Below are 16,768 nucleotides of genomic sequence, written 5' to 3'. Positions count from 1 at the left end.
TTTTGTTTTTTCAGAAAAACTAAATAATTTGAATTAAATAATTATTTACTCCCAGAGATATGCAAGTCTCATGTCGTATGAGTAACGTCTGAAAACATTAATTCGAAACTATTTTCTTGCTGTCTCCTCTCAATCCAACTTTGCCCAACAAATGAGCTTAAAATTTGTAGTAGACTTCATGATTTATAAATGAATATAACTGGGTGTGAGGGATAGTTTACGTTAGAAATAAAAGGTACCAAAAGCGTAAATAAATATGCTTATCCACCTATGTCTATACCGGAAATGTGCATTTTACCCACTACTTAGTTTTGCTCTTATAAATTATTAAATACAAATACAAAACAATTTTTACAAAATGGCAGCAATCTTCCATTCATTTTAGATACATTTATATATGCATATATATGTATATTTATAAATATATAGTTTAATATATACACATGGTACGTACATGTTTGTAAGTGTTGTGGAGCTTAGAAATTACTTTTGTTTTTCACATGTCAGTGGCATTTGCATGCCAAATGTGAATGTTTTTTTAATAGTTCTTTTATGGCTTAACTTGTTATTTGAAAATTAATAAGTGAACTGAAAATTTTATTAGCAATTTAGATATACAAGAAACGAAATGTGGATATTAACAAAAACAAAATCAAATTGCAATTGAATACAATGACATCAAATTATCACAGCCATTTGATGTATAAGTGGAATTAACCTGAGATAGCTAAAATGAAAGCTTGACTAATATTTAATGTCTAGTATTTTGATATTAGATATTTGATTATCGTAATTTAATAATAGATATTTGATAGCACTTATTGAAATTTAAATTCTTGTTATATTGTTTTGAACAACAATTAAAGAAAAGGCATTAAATTTGGATAGTTTAGAGTAGTTATCAGAGTTTCTAGACAGACATAAATTTTTCTTATCTCACTGCATATAGAAGTCAATACCAGTTTTTATACGTTTTTCTTTTACGATTTTGTGCAGATCAATTTTTTTGGAGGTTTTTAAGCTAGAGTTTTAAGGTAATTTTTTTTCTTTTATCCTTTTCATGTTTATGGTACTGTTGACTAGCACTTTGAATTTCTCTTAGTTTACTTAAAAATCTAGCACAAGTGTCAGCGCTATGTTCAATATTGACTTGCTTGTATGGAGTAAAGAGGCTAACTTTAAAATCGAATTGAATTCCATTCTGTAGAACAATTTCTATATAGATTCAGATATTGTATATGTTATAATTATATATTTTATAATATTTTTTTATTTTTAAATTATTAATATGATTTTACAGTGTTGCATTATTATACATATACAGTAAATGCTATTGATCGTCACCTTTTTCTTATTAACACTAAAGTATATGTTACTTCCTTAGAACGTTCTTCAGTTAATAATCCTACCTATTTCACACAATTGCAATTTTTCTTCTGTTATTTTTCATCTGGTCTTACTGCTTATCACTTCTGCTGTTACTCTTACTGTTGCTGTTATTGTTTTTATTTTTATTATAATCTATGTATACGCTTATGTACAAATAGGAGTGTAAGTAAATACTAAATTAAACACTAAATTCAATTTATTTTTCTTTAAGTATTGCATTCAAAAATAATGCTAAATTAAAATTTTAACAACTAACATGTATCAACGAATCTATGTTATGTTGCATTGGATAGAAAGTTGTTTTTATTTATATTTTATCTACTATAAGTTTTGAACTAAACAATAAAATATAAAGCCATAGTAACTAAAGCTTTTGCTTTATATAAATTTGTTGTTTTTTTTAGCATTTCCATTTTTTAAAATTAATCTGTATTAAGTTCTATATCAAATAGTGAACTGCCATAAGAAGCTCTCTGAGGGATACTAAATATTGATTATTATAATTAATATAATTAACATGCTCTTAAATATGTGGCATATAAGCTAGACTCTACATTTAACAGTTAATAATTCTATATTACCTAATAAGTAGTTTAAGTTAAAAATTAATCTTAATAATAAAAGTAGTAATAAAAGAAAAATTTAATATATGTATTTTTGTACCGATTAAAATTATTTAATTGAACAATGAAAAAATTGCAATTATTTAATTGTTTTAATTAACTGATTTAATTGTTTTTAAATTGGCCTATTATAAAAAAAAACAATCTTTTAAATTATTTTTAAAAAATATATATACGATAAAAACTTTCAGGGTACCCTGAAGTTGATTATAGACTACAGTCGAAACATTAATGACAATAATATATATTTTTTAAAAATAATTTAAAAAATGGTACAAAGAATTAAACAATTAACCCGTACAAAAATATAAAAATAAAATTTGGTTATTAAAATAATAAATCAGAAAAGTTCTATACTAACTAATATGAATTTTTACACAGTTTAGATCTAAAATTGCCGACGGTATTTTGTATGCTATTTTACCGTCGGCATTTATTGTCTCACATTTCTGTAAAATAGAAAACCGGTAAAATGTTAGATAAAGCTTTGATGTAACTATTAAATAACTAAATTTTAAAAACTGCATTATAATGCAAACGCACAACTAAAAATCTGTAACAGTTCATTATAACAGTCACTGTACAGTTAACAGTGTACAGTGTACACTGTGTTAACACTGATGTAAATGGATAAAAGCACTGTTACTATACATACTGCACTAATGTTATCTTAGAGGATACTCAGTGCAATATTCTATCGTGAACTAAGAGCAATGTGGGAATAAAAGCTTTTCCAGTAAAGTATAAAATTGCTCTTTGCGAATTGTAGACAATGTAAGCACGTGCAGGCAGGCAGTGCACGTACACTGTTAAATACTGGCGTTGGTATGAGGGAAAAAGCTTTGTAAAACTACTGCTGCACAGATGTCCAGCAAAGCTCAAAGATTAAAGAAAAATTTGCTTATGAAGTTCAAAATGCCCCTACAAGTAGTTGGCAAAATACCCTACGCGCAGTATGTACGCAATGTAAATAGCCACGCCTACGACACCCACGCAACAAAAGGCGTAGTTTAGTATTGGTTGCACATGCGGCTATTAAGTGCCGCTGGTATGATGATGCAGTACGTAGTGTACGTATGCTCGGCCAGGTCTTTGGTTTCGGTAACAATGAAGGCACTGATACCATATTCAATACACCAGGCAGACGAACACAAACGATGGCATGTTGATTGCTGCACCACGTTTTATACGAGAAGAGTTGGGCTGTTTATGTGCGCGTGGCTAGCAGGATGAGTTCACGAAACGCAACGTCGGACGAATGTTAAAAGTGTTTTTGTCCAAAAAACGCAGTCGACCTTTGTAAACTTAAAAATTTTTTGGTATTATTGATGGCAGCGCTGGGTTGAGTGGGTTTTGAGTGGGTTCTTTTGGTTAGTTTTATGGATTTTGGTCTTTGTCGTTGTTGTTGTTGTTGTTGTTGTTATTGCTGCTGTTACTCTTATTGTTGCTATTGCTGTTGTTGTTGTTGTTGTTGTTGCTGTTATTCTATGCTGGGTGAACGTGAGCTGTAGTTTCGGTAGTAAACAGTGCAGTTGCATATTCGCACATATTTGCACAAATTGAAATGGGCTGAAATGGTATTGGTATGAGATTGCGTGTGGATTGTATACAAAAAAGGATATTGATGAAGGATATTCAAGCTGGCATATAGCTATAGCTATAGCATAAAATAATAATAACAACAACAACAAAGGCACAATGAATGGCTACAACGACAACGGGAATGAACTAACAGTAAACGAAGCACGTCAAGTAAGGCCAGAAAAGGCAATTTTTTTGTGTGCTTGCGTAAAGGATTATGTGAGCTGTGCTCTACGTCCAATGTGTGCGGGATGCGGCATGCGGCATGTGGTGTGCTGAGTACTCAGTGCTGTGTTCAGTGTTCAGTGTGCTTTGTATTTCGTTTGTATTGTGTGCGCTGTGGGAGCGTAAATATTTCACTAAAATTTGTGGTACCGAATTGGGCGTATGTGGGCGTATAAATGGACACAACTGCATAAATGAGGCTTTAAGCTTGTTAACGAAAAAGAAGCCTTTTCGGAGCGTATATTTATGATTTCTTTTATTTTATTTATTTATTCATTTTTTTGTTATTATTATTTTTCTGATGAGATTTTCTATTAGTGTTGTTATTGTTGTTCTGTTTTAGTGAAAATGGATTAAAGTTGTCGGGTTGAAAGTGTAAAACAAAAAAAAACAACAATATATAAACAAATAAATCCATACGTATTTACAACAAAAAATTCGTATTATTTTTTAACTTCACATGTTAGTTAAAAAAGATAGAAATGCTGGCAACATAAATAGGATTTACATATACTCTTATATATTTTTAAATAATATATAAATGATGTACAGATATCAATGAACTGATGTATATCTATATCTTATTAATATATATTTTGAAGTAAAATACAAGCTCTTTTATGTATGTAGTAACACAAATAAAATTATTCTTATTATTCTCAGGGCTATTTTATACAGACAGTCATATGACGAGTGATCATAGCAATTTTACGTTTCCTTTATTCGCTCTCTGTTATATAGAGAGTCATATCACAATTGTCAGTTTCCTACTTTTTCTTCAATTTAGTATATTTTTTTGTGTGGATATGTTTACATATCCATATGATCACTTTTAATCTGACTGTACTTGATGTTATCTCTCTTCTTTTCAATTACATATCGTCATATATTCGTTTCTTTCCTATTTTATTTTCAGCACTTCCCTGTTGTCATAACATTTCTGTGTATGGATTTCCATCTTCATATTTTTTTATTTCCATTTCATTCCATTATTTCTCGTTCTTCCGTTATGTCCCTTTTAGCAATATCTTCTCACTTTGGGTTTTCTTTTTCTACTCCTCTTGGTACTTAACTTTTTTTATAAAACATCCGACATATATCAGATCAAACATCAAAATGGATCGAATGACTTATTTATACAACAATAATGTTTCATAACTGCTTAACAAGATAAAAAAACAATTGTTTAAATCAGTGAAGCTATCTGAAAGGCCCCTCCGAATTGAAACTTATGCTCTCATTACTGGACTGGTCTCACTTACATTTCTCTTCTTTTTTCTATTGTTATTTCTACTTCTATATTCTTCTATGTTCTGCTCTCTCTGTAATTACAATTATACAATTTGTATAATTATCTTTTTACAATTTATGTATCATCTATATATATGATATATAAATATTTCTACATTTAAATCTCTTTCGAGTTATACTTTTTTGTTCTAGTCCTTCATGATTTTCTTTATTTACTCCTATCTCTTTCTCTTCTCAGGGTTTATTTGATCAATTTGTCTCTCATTTTTTTCACAAATTTTTTCCATCTCTCTGTACTCAGTTTCTGATTTTCAGTTTTGATTCCTTTTTTTAATTAAAATTTATTTCCAATTTTTCCATGGCTTATTTAATCAATTTGTCTCCCTTTTTCCTTATATCTAAATTCATTTTCAATATATTTTTCTTCTAGTTCTTTATGATTTTCTATATTTACTCTTCTCTTTTTCTCTTCTCATAGCTTATTCTATCAATTTGTCTATCATTTTCCCTTTCAACTCGTTTGCTTTCTATCTGTGACCCACAATCTCATTGTGTTTCCTATAAACAAAAGTTGTAATATGAGAGCATTTATTTAAATACTATTAAATAAGTTACTATATATAAATATAAACGATAATACCTTCGAACTATGAAATTCGTCTTATATATATTATCAGATGGCTATTACCAATTCTCATCTTATACTATATAATAATATTGATGCAAATTATATCACCTTCATATTTGTTTTCAAAAATAGTTTCAAATTTTCATTTCCATTTATCGAAAAATCTTTGCTTCAGAAAACTTCCGACAAAAGTTCAATAAATTTTTTTTTTTTACCTTCGTTATCTACTTTCATGGCAAGTTTACCTTTCTTCTGATTGCATCGATTCGATTTTACCCATTCCTCCAAACTAAGCGAACAGATATCCAAACACCAACACACGCAATTCAAAATCACCCAAACTATCCTTTATGCACTTCATGTCCTTTTTGTTAATTAACACATGCTTTCTCGAGCAACCATCTCGCTTCTACACAACACACTTCCTCGCACATGTACGAGTGTTCGCTGCCAAGGACTATTTTTGAACTATGCTTTAGTTGGGTACACATGCACACACCCGGATAGGTGCTTATCGGGGATACGTGTGTTTGTGTTGTATAGCTCGCATCATGTTGAATGGACTTTTGTGTTACATGCACAATATTTCGGATATATACAGATAAGTTAACGGTCTATGTACGAATGGATGCAGCAAGTAGGCCTCATATGGGTGTTATTGTCTATCTCTTTCTAATGTCAATATGTGTGCATACAAAAAGTATTGGCAACATTGATGCGCTGTCTTTGTACCTACCTAGGCGGCGTTGAAGTCGTCGTTGTTTGGAACGCATTACCTTCACATGTGCACAGCTTATTTTTTCGATGCTGAACTGGTGCGAGGTGTATTTTAGTTGATTGGTTCTGAACTGACCAGGCATGAAATTTTGGGTGGCTGGCTGTATGAGATTTGCATGTTGGTTTGTTGTGCATGCAATTAGTTAAAAATGTATGCATAGATAAAGATTATCGTTACGTTTCTATCAAAGTACTTCAATTTTGATAGATGACATGAAATGATTCCTTTGTGCTTTAACTAAGAGTCTTAACGATTGTTTGAAATAATTAAATATGCGAATACATTTACTATTAAATGTATCAAATTATTCTTTGTTTGCTGTTGTTTAAAAAGAATTATTTAGTTGATATTTTTTTCTTAAATAAGTAAAGATCGTTTTTATGTACTTACATCTTAAATTCATCTTTTATTTTTAATTTTAATTCTCTATAGCAGATTTTATCATAATAAAAAAAAAGAGACCCTTTTCGGCTTAAGAAAAATCCATATCTAAGGACTCAAAATGTTTTTAAGAACTTTTTTCTCAAAAATTCCCAAAGCAGCTTTATCATCTTGTAATAGCATCTATGCTTCTACGTCGCACAGAAACGCGGGTAGGATGAGCGAGGTGTGGAGTGTAAATTTTGTCGATCGAGAAAGTGTTCTATATTCCAATTATCTACTGAGCTTACCCTAATAAGCAACTCTAATAGGATAAGCTAGTGGCAGAAAATGTAATATTCAAATAAATATTAACCAATGTGCGGCTACAAAACTATTGGTGTGAGTCTTAAATTAGTTCAGTGCATTACAACTATTCAACTTCCAAGTCATTGTTGTAGAAAACAATGGTTCTACCAATACTCACCGATAAGTCCAAGACTAAAATCACTGTGACTATGAATTGTTGAATCTTCTATATAAAGAAAAACGATTTCGATTATGGTGCAGCCATGAACGGTATGTTATGTATCTTGAAACATATAAAGTCACAAAACTATTATTATTTAAGCTTGTTATTAAGCTTGTAAAAGTAAATAGAAAACTGCATTGAAAACCCTTCCTAGCAGACTTGATGTTAAGTAGACGGAAATCAGATCACGTCTGCCCAGAAATAATGATGTAAATCTGGAGAAATGAATCTTAGAAGCGCATATATGTAGATTAAACTAGAACTAAAATAGCATGCATTGAACCTTTAGTAAGCAGATATACCAGTTTAAGATGTTATTAACAGAGTTATAAGTCTATTAAACCTTGTGGAGGAGTTAGCTTGTTAACATGGGGTTCTTGAGCACATACTTAAGAAGTAAAAAATTTTTGCCTATCTTATAGATTTATTCAATGTGACTTTGGTTTTTTGAGTTCCATTTTAGAGATTGTGGTGTTAGTATAAATTATAGGTTTTATTCGTTTATTTGACAAAGCCCAACTGCTTTCATTCGCACTCAATATAATTTTATTCTAAAACTATTCTTATCAATAACTGCACACAATTATTAATTTGGCTTATCGCTTGAGTAATTTAATATTATTGATGTAATAAATACTAATAAATAAATATATTATGCTTCACTAAAAATTCTGTTGAAAAAATATAGGGATTTATAAAAATATGAAAATATGGGAAGATATTTTATTTCAATAATAATTTTTTTTTTGTTTAAAATTTTTTTTATTATTTCCTTTATTGTTATACTATTGTCTTCTTGTTTTTTTATTTTAATTTTGTACGAATTTTTTTTTTTATATTATATATTTTTTATTATATATTATTTTCAATATTTTTATTTACTTAGTTTTCATTATAAAATTTTTTAATAAATTTTTTTATTATGAATAAAATTTTATTTTACAGTTTTTATATTCTTATTATATTACATGTTGATTAAATATTAGATATCTTTTTTTATATTATATATATTTATATTATATATTTTTCTTCAATTTTTTTATTATATTAAAAACAAGTAAAGAAGTTTTCGAAAAGTAGTGAACTTCAATAGCAAAAATTCATTTTTATTTTATTTTAATTAATTAAATTTTTGGCTGATCATACAGGTGTTTCCAGTATTGCCAAATACCCATCATCAGTTCTCTTGGAAATAATTCTTGTATTTAATTTATCGTAAATATGAATTTTGTTTTTTTACGAGCTAATTAAAATTTAAAGAAAAATGTTTTAAAAACAAATAAAATTTTTTTAAAAAATTTATTATTTAACTATTGACTAATTAGCCCGTAAAAAACCAAATTAATATTAAAAATATTTTGTTATTAAAACAATTAATTATTATTCGAAAATAATTTTTTGAGACTGCAAGTATTAAGAATCGAACTCGCGCCCTGCCAAATTTGATATGTTTGGTAAATTTAATACTTCGCACAATATTAATAAATTAATATATACCATACATTTTAAAAAATTAAATAAAAAAAAATAAAAATTAAGAACAAAAAAAATTCCGCTGCGGACAGGATTCGAACCTGTGCGGGCAGAGCCCAATGGATTTCAAGTCCATCTCCTTAACCACTCGGACACCGCAGCTCTTGCGGTGTGAGTGTCAAAAGCTTAATTTGAGTAAAAGCAATACTTTTTTAATAATTCATAAAAAATATAAAAATAAATATTTTGCATAAAAAGTTATATTAAAATATTTCAATCATTAAGAGTATTTATTATTTTTGCTTTTATGAATAAAAAAAAAGTCAGAAAGCTAAAGAAAACAACTTGAAGATAAAAAGCGAATAATAAAAAACTTGTTTATCAGCAAAAAATGTTTGTATGGGTATTTCCACATATAAATACGTGTGAAAGGGAAAAGTCATTTAAAACTTTCTTAACACTTATTTGACATTTAATAATTTTTCTATTATTCCGTGTTATCACATTTTTTATTTATTTATTTTTAAATTGTATTCTCAGAGATAAATTATACATATTAAAAAATGTAGTTTTTTTAACAATTTAATTATTTCCAGATATGAATCATCAACATACATACATATATCTGTGCAGGGTGATCAATTTAGTGTTACATATAAATATATTTTTTGTAGAATGCCGTCTAATATTATTTATACCAATCTCAACAATATATGAATGTATTCAATACTTGGTAAATTACAATAATAAAGAGAAGCAGTTACACAGTGTACGGAAAATATTAATAATTATAATATAATTAATCTGTCAAACTATATTTGGCAAGCTTTATGATAATATACATATGTATATAGTTAATATCAATTTACATAATATAGTGAGACGGTACTCTTATTGGATCGCCTTAATTGTATCTAAAGAGCTTAATGGTTTAAAAAGATACAGTATAGTGTTTTGATGGAAACAACGGTTAGAGTAGTTCACTTCCCACTGGTAACTTCAAATGAAAGTTTTGCTTTTTATTATTATTGGTACTTAATTTAACCTTGACATTCGTAAAGATCCGTAGTTTGGAAAATACTAAGTACGAAGCTATGAACTAAACTAAATAAAAATCAAGAATAATCAATTAAACGTCAATTTCAACATCTTTAAGATGGCACTATATGGTATATTCTTAATAATGATTTCCACTTAGAAGCATATAAAATTCGGTTGACCCAACAATTTTGACCAAATGAACATTTATTGTATCAGAATTTTGCAAATTGGATTTTGCGGAAGTTTAGGTAAGGTTATACCGCCAATTTCAGGTATCCATTGATCCATTGAACTTAGAGTAATTTGGACTTAAAGCCCATTGGTTATTAAATAATTATCTTTTTTATATTTAATGTGAAAATAGTCAACTTGGTATTCATGAAACACGTTTACATACATAAGAATTTACAATTTAGTGTAGTTTTTAGTCAATAAGTTTAAATAGGTCACATTTTTTGAAAATGAATGAAAATGCCACTTTTAGTGCAATCAATAGAGAATGCTCGAGAGTCATGATTATTAATATTTTGTGTCATGAAATAAATGATTTTGATTTGGTTGATATGTGACTTCAATAAAATAATTCAACATGTCATACATCTTGTGACATGATCCATTTCTTGAGCGAAAACTTGAAAATATACTGCTTATATTTGATCACCCTGTATAGAATACTTTTTTTTTGCAAAATATGCTCATAATCAACTTTAAGCCCTTTCATCTTGAGTATAAAGTGTTATGTTTAATTATATATTATTATTACTTATGCGATAACGTATTTTTCAATTCTCTTAGTTTATATAAACTTAAACTTCTCGATTCCAAGTATTTATCTAACTAAGTATCAAAATTATATTAGGTGCAATATAATTTGACAACAATTCTTTTTTCAAATTTAATTTCGCCACGTTTATGCAGGTTTACTTCCTTCTAGATCAAAAGAAACTCCGAGTATTATATTAGTTTTCGAACATTCCAGACAAGTGATTCACGTAATCCCTAAAGAGTAACTTATTGCTATTATTGGAATTGATATTTTGCTATGATCAAGTAATTATATTCTGGAACTATATTTCCATATTCTGGAAGCTTAATACTTTCACTGATTTCATATCTGAAATCAAATTATCTTTACATCTTTCTTTAAGTTAATATATCTATCTCTAAATTACCTTTAATAAATTTCTTTACAAAATGCGTTAAATATAATCCTACTTCTAAGTATTTTAAATTTTTTTCTCCATTTACAACAATTATAGAAATGTGTAGATTAAAAAAAAATTTAAACTATTTAATTGTGCGTAAAAAAACGAGGAGATTCTACTGAATTAATTTCAATTTTGATTTGCTGGGGAACAGCGGGTTATCTGAATCTGTTGAATTAATAGAACAAATGTCTTTAAAGTGATAATAACTACTCGTACTATCTGCGTAATGATTTAATTAATTGTAGTTTTTCGCACTTATGAAACTAACATTTAATAAAAAATAATAGGGGTAAAATGATATAAGATATTGGGCATTAAATAATACATTCTATATGGGAAAATGAAGTACAGTCAAATCTTGCTTTAAGCAATATTAGTATTATTCTACATTAATATTGTTAATATTATTATGAAAAAATATTAAACTGACATATCTGAAACTATGTCTGTAATCCCCTCAATAATTAGTATATTTAATGGAATTTAGTTTTACTTGGATAATTTTTGTGAGTTCAGACATATCAAGTCAGCAAATAAATAATATGGAATGACTATTACTGGTAGCACCCAATTAAAGAAACTGGCGAAAACGTGTACCGATACATAAAGTTCGTTGAACATGGGTTTGCTTTTATCTCTCTCCTTCTTTTTTCCTTCTCTCTCTTTCTTTCTCTCTCTTTCCTTGTCTCTCTTTCCTTCTCTCTCTTTCCTTCTTCATTCCTTCTCTCTCTTTCCTTTTCTTTCTCCCTGTCTGACCCCGTCTTTCACTCTCTTTTTTAATTTTATTTTTCCCTCTCTCTATCTTACATCTTTTCTCTCTTTCTGTCTGTGTTTTTCGCCAAGCTATAATACCTATTAGAAATTGAGTCTCCAAGTCCTAAGGCACCAGAATCTTCTATGTTGTTTTGTCATATTTTCTAGATGTAGTAAATGTACATCTCTTAAAACCATGCCCACTTAGATTGCTTGCTGTTGTCCTCGTTTTCTTGTCTTTCCTAAAATTTTTTAAATTTAATATTTGTCAGATTTTTAAGGCTTTGACTCAGGACGCTTAAAGTCAGACTTGTTAAGTTTGCTTGCGGTATTTTCATCTTCTTGATGGTTCCTTAATATTTATTTATCTTATTAAAATATGATTTTTCATTTTGTGTCGTTATGTGGGTATATTATCTCTTGTTCTTTTTACAGCCGACATTTGTTATTTTAATGGATGTGCTCGTTTACGCACCCTCAAAGTCGTACTTATTGGGGTTACATGCACACGTTTTTTTTCTTTTTGTAGTTTCTTAAAGTTAATGAATCTTCTCACAAAATAATTTTTGCTTAAAATGTTTAGGTAGACGTACCTATGGGGAATTGTCATAGCATTTCTTTAGACGACTTTTCTAATTTATGAGAACTCATTTTAGTCGACTGGACATGTTGCCTAGTTACTTTTCATTGAGATGGGCATTTGGGGGATTCATTAACCAGTATATGTGTAATTTTAACTATAATTATAACTGAGTTTGAAGTCCAGTTTAGCTGCCATAGCGGACAAAGGAATTGATAATTTATAATAGAGTTTAATATCTGAATACTGGTGGGTATTTGCAGTATTGGAGACCTTGAGAAATGTTATAAAGCTTTGAATGAGCTTATCATAATATCATTACTTTATGAAGGAGTTCACTGTAAGTTGTTGCTTTTGTAACGCATACGCAATCACGTAAACATTGTATGTGCGCATATGATTTAAACATGCGTGAAATACCTGTCAGAGGCAGAAGACATGAAAGCGGCAAATGCGCATATGAAATCATTTCAAAGGCAATAAAAACTGACAGGCAACAAGTTTTTTAAAAACTGAAGCAACAATTTTAGCTCTGCAAGCTAAGGTCTGCAGTTAATAATTAATAATTGCATCGGTGCGGAAATAAATATAATGCCAGATGAAGTCTAAATACCACGGGTCCGGAATAATTTCTCAATAATTATAAATAAAATTATGCTAATAAGTGGCTCAGCAACGCAAACTAAAAGCGTACAAACACGGAGAGCACACAGGCTTGTAATTATGAGTGCTGGGAACTTGAAGTGTTCAGATAGGGAAAGAAAATTATTTTCATTAATAGAAATGCTTTTCTTCTAGTATCAATTGCACGTACAAGTAGAAAACTAATTTAACTTCGGTGTACAGAAAAATCTGTAAGTAATTGAAATATGCAAAAGCTCAATGCTCAATGCTCAATACTCAATTAAAAAGCAAAACTTAAAAAATCATTAACATTATTAAATAATTCAAGCGTGAGTGAAAAAAATGTTAATAAAAAGTATAAAATTAAATTTATGGCAAATATGTTGCATGTTGCAAACACCTGCGTAAGAACCGTTGCACATTTCTGTTCCGATTGCACTAACGACGTGTAAACTGTAAGCAACAGCAATTGTTGCCGCTCATATTCTTGCTGATGCTAGCAGTTTTCTTGTGGAAATTTCATACGATTTTTGATTAATTGCATTTCGCAATTTAATTGGACGATCGTAATTAAGTTGTTCATAAATTCAATAAGAATAAATTTACATATTTTTTTTTTTCTTATGTGATGCATGTGGCTTCCTAACGCGCTGCATATGCATTTTCCAGTTAAACGAGTGCGAGCATAGCAACTGCCATAAGATGCAAGTAACTTATAACAAAATTAAAAAAAATAAATATATATACTAAATACATTTTATATATTTATTCATATAAATAAACTCTTTTCACTATTTTCCTTTGAGTTAATGTTGCACTTTGCGCGTCTTCAGTTGCATTTCTGTGAAATCACAAATCAAACAACATCATTCGCACAAAAATTCGTAAGAATTTATCATTCATTAAATGTGCAACATTCACTGCTGCTCATGTTGTTGTAGTTGTTGTCGTCGTCGTTGTTGTTGTTAAAGTTGCTGTTGCACATGCCTATATTGAGTGTCATTTTCATGGTGTTTGGTGAAGCTAACTTTCCATATGCAATAAAGTGAATTCGTCCTTTCTGGCGTGTTTTTATCCAACTTGTGCTCACCTGCGACCGTTGTTGACCACCTTGAATCTGTGTCGTGTTCATTAACGCTTCTCATTAAGTCAAAGTGGATCTGTTGCAACTGCTGCTTGCTGTAACTCTCATATATGCGATTAATTGTATGCAGATTACGCAGCAAAGTCGTATTAATCTTTTCTTATTTTTGTTACTATACTGTGTTTTGACTATACATATGTCTTAAACCTTAGTAATTTAGAGTTCTAAACAAAGATATTTAAGTCTAAATCAACGACCGAATAATTTTTTAAATTGTAATAAATGGTTAAAAATAATATTGTACTGATTGCAACATAACAATGCACTAGCCTATTTAATTAAATCTATCTACTTTTGATAGTAAATTTTATTCTGCAAAGTGAGGAAATCATTAAAACCTCACTAAGGTGTAAATACTTCATTGGTCTCGATGAACGGGACTTACCGTAATACATAACTGTTTAATTTAATGTAATAGTAACTCCGATTGTGTTGCAAAAAGTTATCGATGGTCACTATTGGAATGAGAATATCTGTACATCATTCTCAAAGACGTAATTCTGAGTAAGACTACGCATCACGATCGAGTTACAGCGTCAAAATCTATATTGGTGTATATCTTAACAGATCTCAGTAAAATTTACGAAGTTTAAGCTATGTTTCCGCTGGTTGATAATCACACTTCCAGATTGGGTTATATTTTAACCAGTTACGGTCCACATATGCTCAAAATCGTATTCAGCCATTACTGGTATACAATTTTTTCTTATGAAGCAATTTCTATAAAGATTGTTATAATTTGTATGAAAAAGAACATTCTTTATTTATACATAATATGGCTTTTTATATGATTAATCCTTACTGTTTTAATATTGTGTACATATAAAAGGTGCTTATTTTACTAGTTTAATGGTAATTTAGTGGTTTAACTCATTATTATTAGAAATAAACACAAATACACATATTACATAAGAAAGAAACCTAAATCTATGTATTAATCTACAATTAAATACATTAATTTAATATTTTACCTGGTAACAAGATTAGTATGCTTGAAATCAAAAAAAAAATTGCAAATTAATTTATAGCGAAGTTATTTCCTTCAAGAAATTTAATTTTTATAAATATTTTTGTTTCGCACCATACAAAAAATAGAAAGAAAGCTCTGTAATAGCTTTACCTATACTTTATTTTGGCCCTATATAATAAGATAAGAGCATATCCTTGTAACTACGTCCTTGTTTATACAACAAAGTACTAATAATAATAAGAAACGAAAAAAAAAAATAAATAAATAATAAATTTGCTGCTAAGTAAGCAAATTAATATTCGTCCTTGCAAATATATTTGCGTGCATAAAACGCATTATTTGGCTCCCCTTTCACAATAAATGCGCCACAAAAACTGCACTAAAATGCAAACAAATAAAAAGGAATCCCAAAAAAAAAAAATAAAAATGGAAACTAAGTTCTATGGAACATTTTAAAATGCTCCCCTAAATATCCTTGATAGAGGAAACGCACGAATAATGTGAATATAAGAACGACAGCTGTCGCTGTACATGCAATTTACGCCCTACCAGCACAGTTTCGCCATACTTAGGTGCACGTATCCAACCACCACCCAAACGGCCAACTCTTCAAGCTGTCAGAATGGCAGCCAGGCAGCCACTTAGCCACGCACCCTCGCAACGCAAACAGGAATACAACGGCAGCTATCGCTAGAAGAAACTATGTGCACTATTTGTGCATAAACATCATCCATTTTCCGAGCATGGATTAAGGTTATTTCAAGGATGCAACACGAATTGCACTACAAAGAAATGTGAGTACGGTTGAAGGATTCAAAAGAAAAAGCGCCCAGTAAGCAAAGGAAATTTTTCTTATTTTTGGCCCGAAAACATCATCAAAATTCATCAATCTTTGCCAAAAAGTCCTGATAAAAAGAAACAAATAACGTTGAAAAATAAAGAAAAATGCTGCAATGAAAAAGATTAAGAAAATGAAAAAAAACAAGAAAGGTTGTTGTCATGCTTTAAGTAAAGAGGAACGGGCGTATGCAATTTGCAGTTGAACTAAATGGATGCTGGCACTTGCCGACTACAATATTGTGCCTTGCTAGAAGTGGTTCCATATATAGATAACCTCAATTTCTTAGCTTACATACAAGTTGTATTTGCAGCCTTCGCTTAAAATTCGAAATTGCAATTTTCCATGAAGGCAGCCAAAAATTTGTGCACTTAGAATAATGACGAAAAAGTGTCAGGACATCACTATGCGAAGGATATTAACAGCAATGGACTTTTTAAGCAATTGTTTTAATTCACATTTTGCTTTTACTTTTTTTTTGTTTTTAAGTTGATGTTCTTAATTGATGAAGAAAATTTGGAGAGAAATAATTATAATATATGCAAGTGCAAACTCAACTTATTAAATTCTTATATCACAATATTAGGCCAGTGAATTAAAAAGTTGTTGTAAGGTAAGGAGTTAATGCAATAATAATTAAAATTAAAAAATTAAAATATAAAGTACGACTTGCTAAAATTAAAAATTTAAATCAAATACATTGTGACCGAAAAGTTTCCGGAAATAAATAAATAAAACGCAAAATTCTTAATCTTCATCAATATTTATTT

The 16,768-nt window shown here is 29.3% G+C and overlaps 1 non-coding gene across 1 annotated transcript; it reads right to left on the bottom strand.

Annotated features, from left to right (window-relative positions):
- Positions 1-8,920: 8,920 nt before the first annotated feature.
- Trnas-uga lies at positions 8,921-9,002 on the bottom strand. Its single transcript has one exon. It is a non-coding gene; the product is annotated as a tRNA-Ser (tRNA).
- Between the last annotated feature and the right edge of the window lie 7,766 nt (positions 9,003-16,768).

Source organism: Teleopsis dalmanni, chromosome 1 (assembly GCF_002237135.1).
Source record: "Teleopsis dalmanni isolate 2A chromosome 1, ASM223713v2, whole genome shotgun sequence".
NCBI classification, from domain to species: Eukaryota; Metazoa; Arthropoda; class Insecta; order Diptera; family Diopsidae; genus Teleopsis; species Teleopsis dalmanni.
This window is presented reverse-complemented; position numbering and strand designations above follow the sequence as displayed.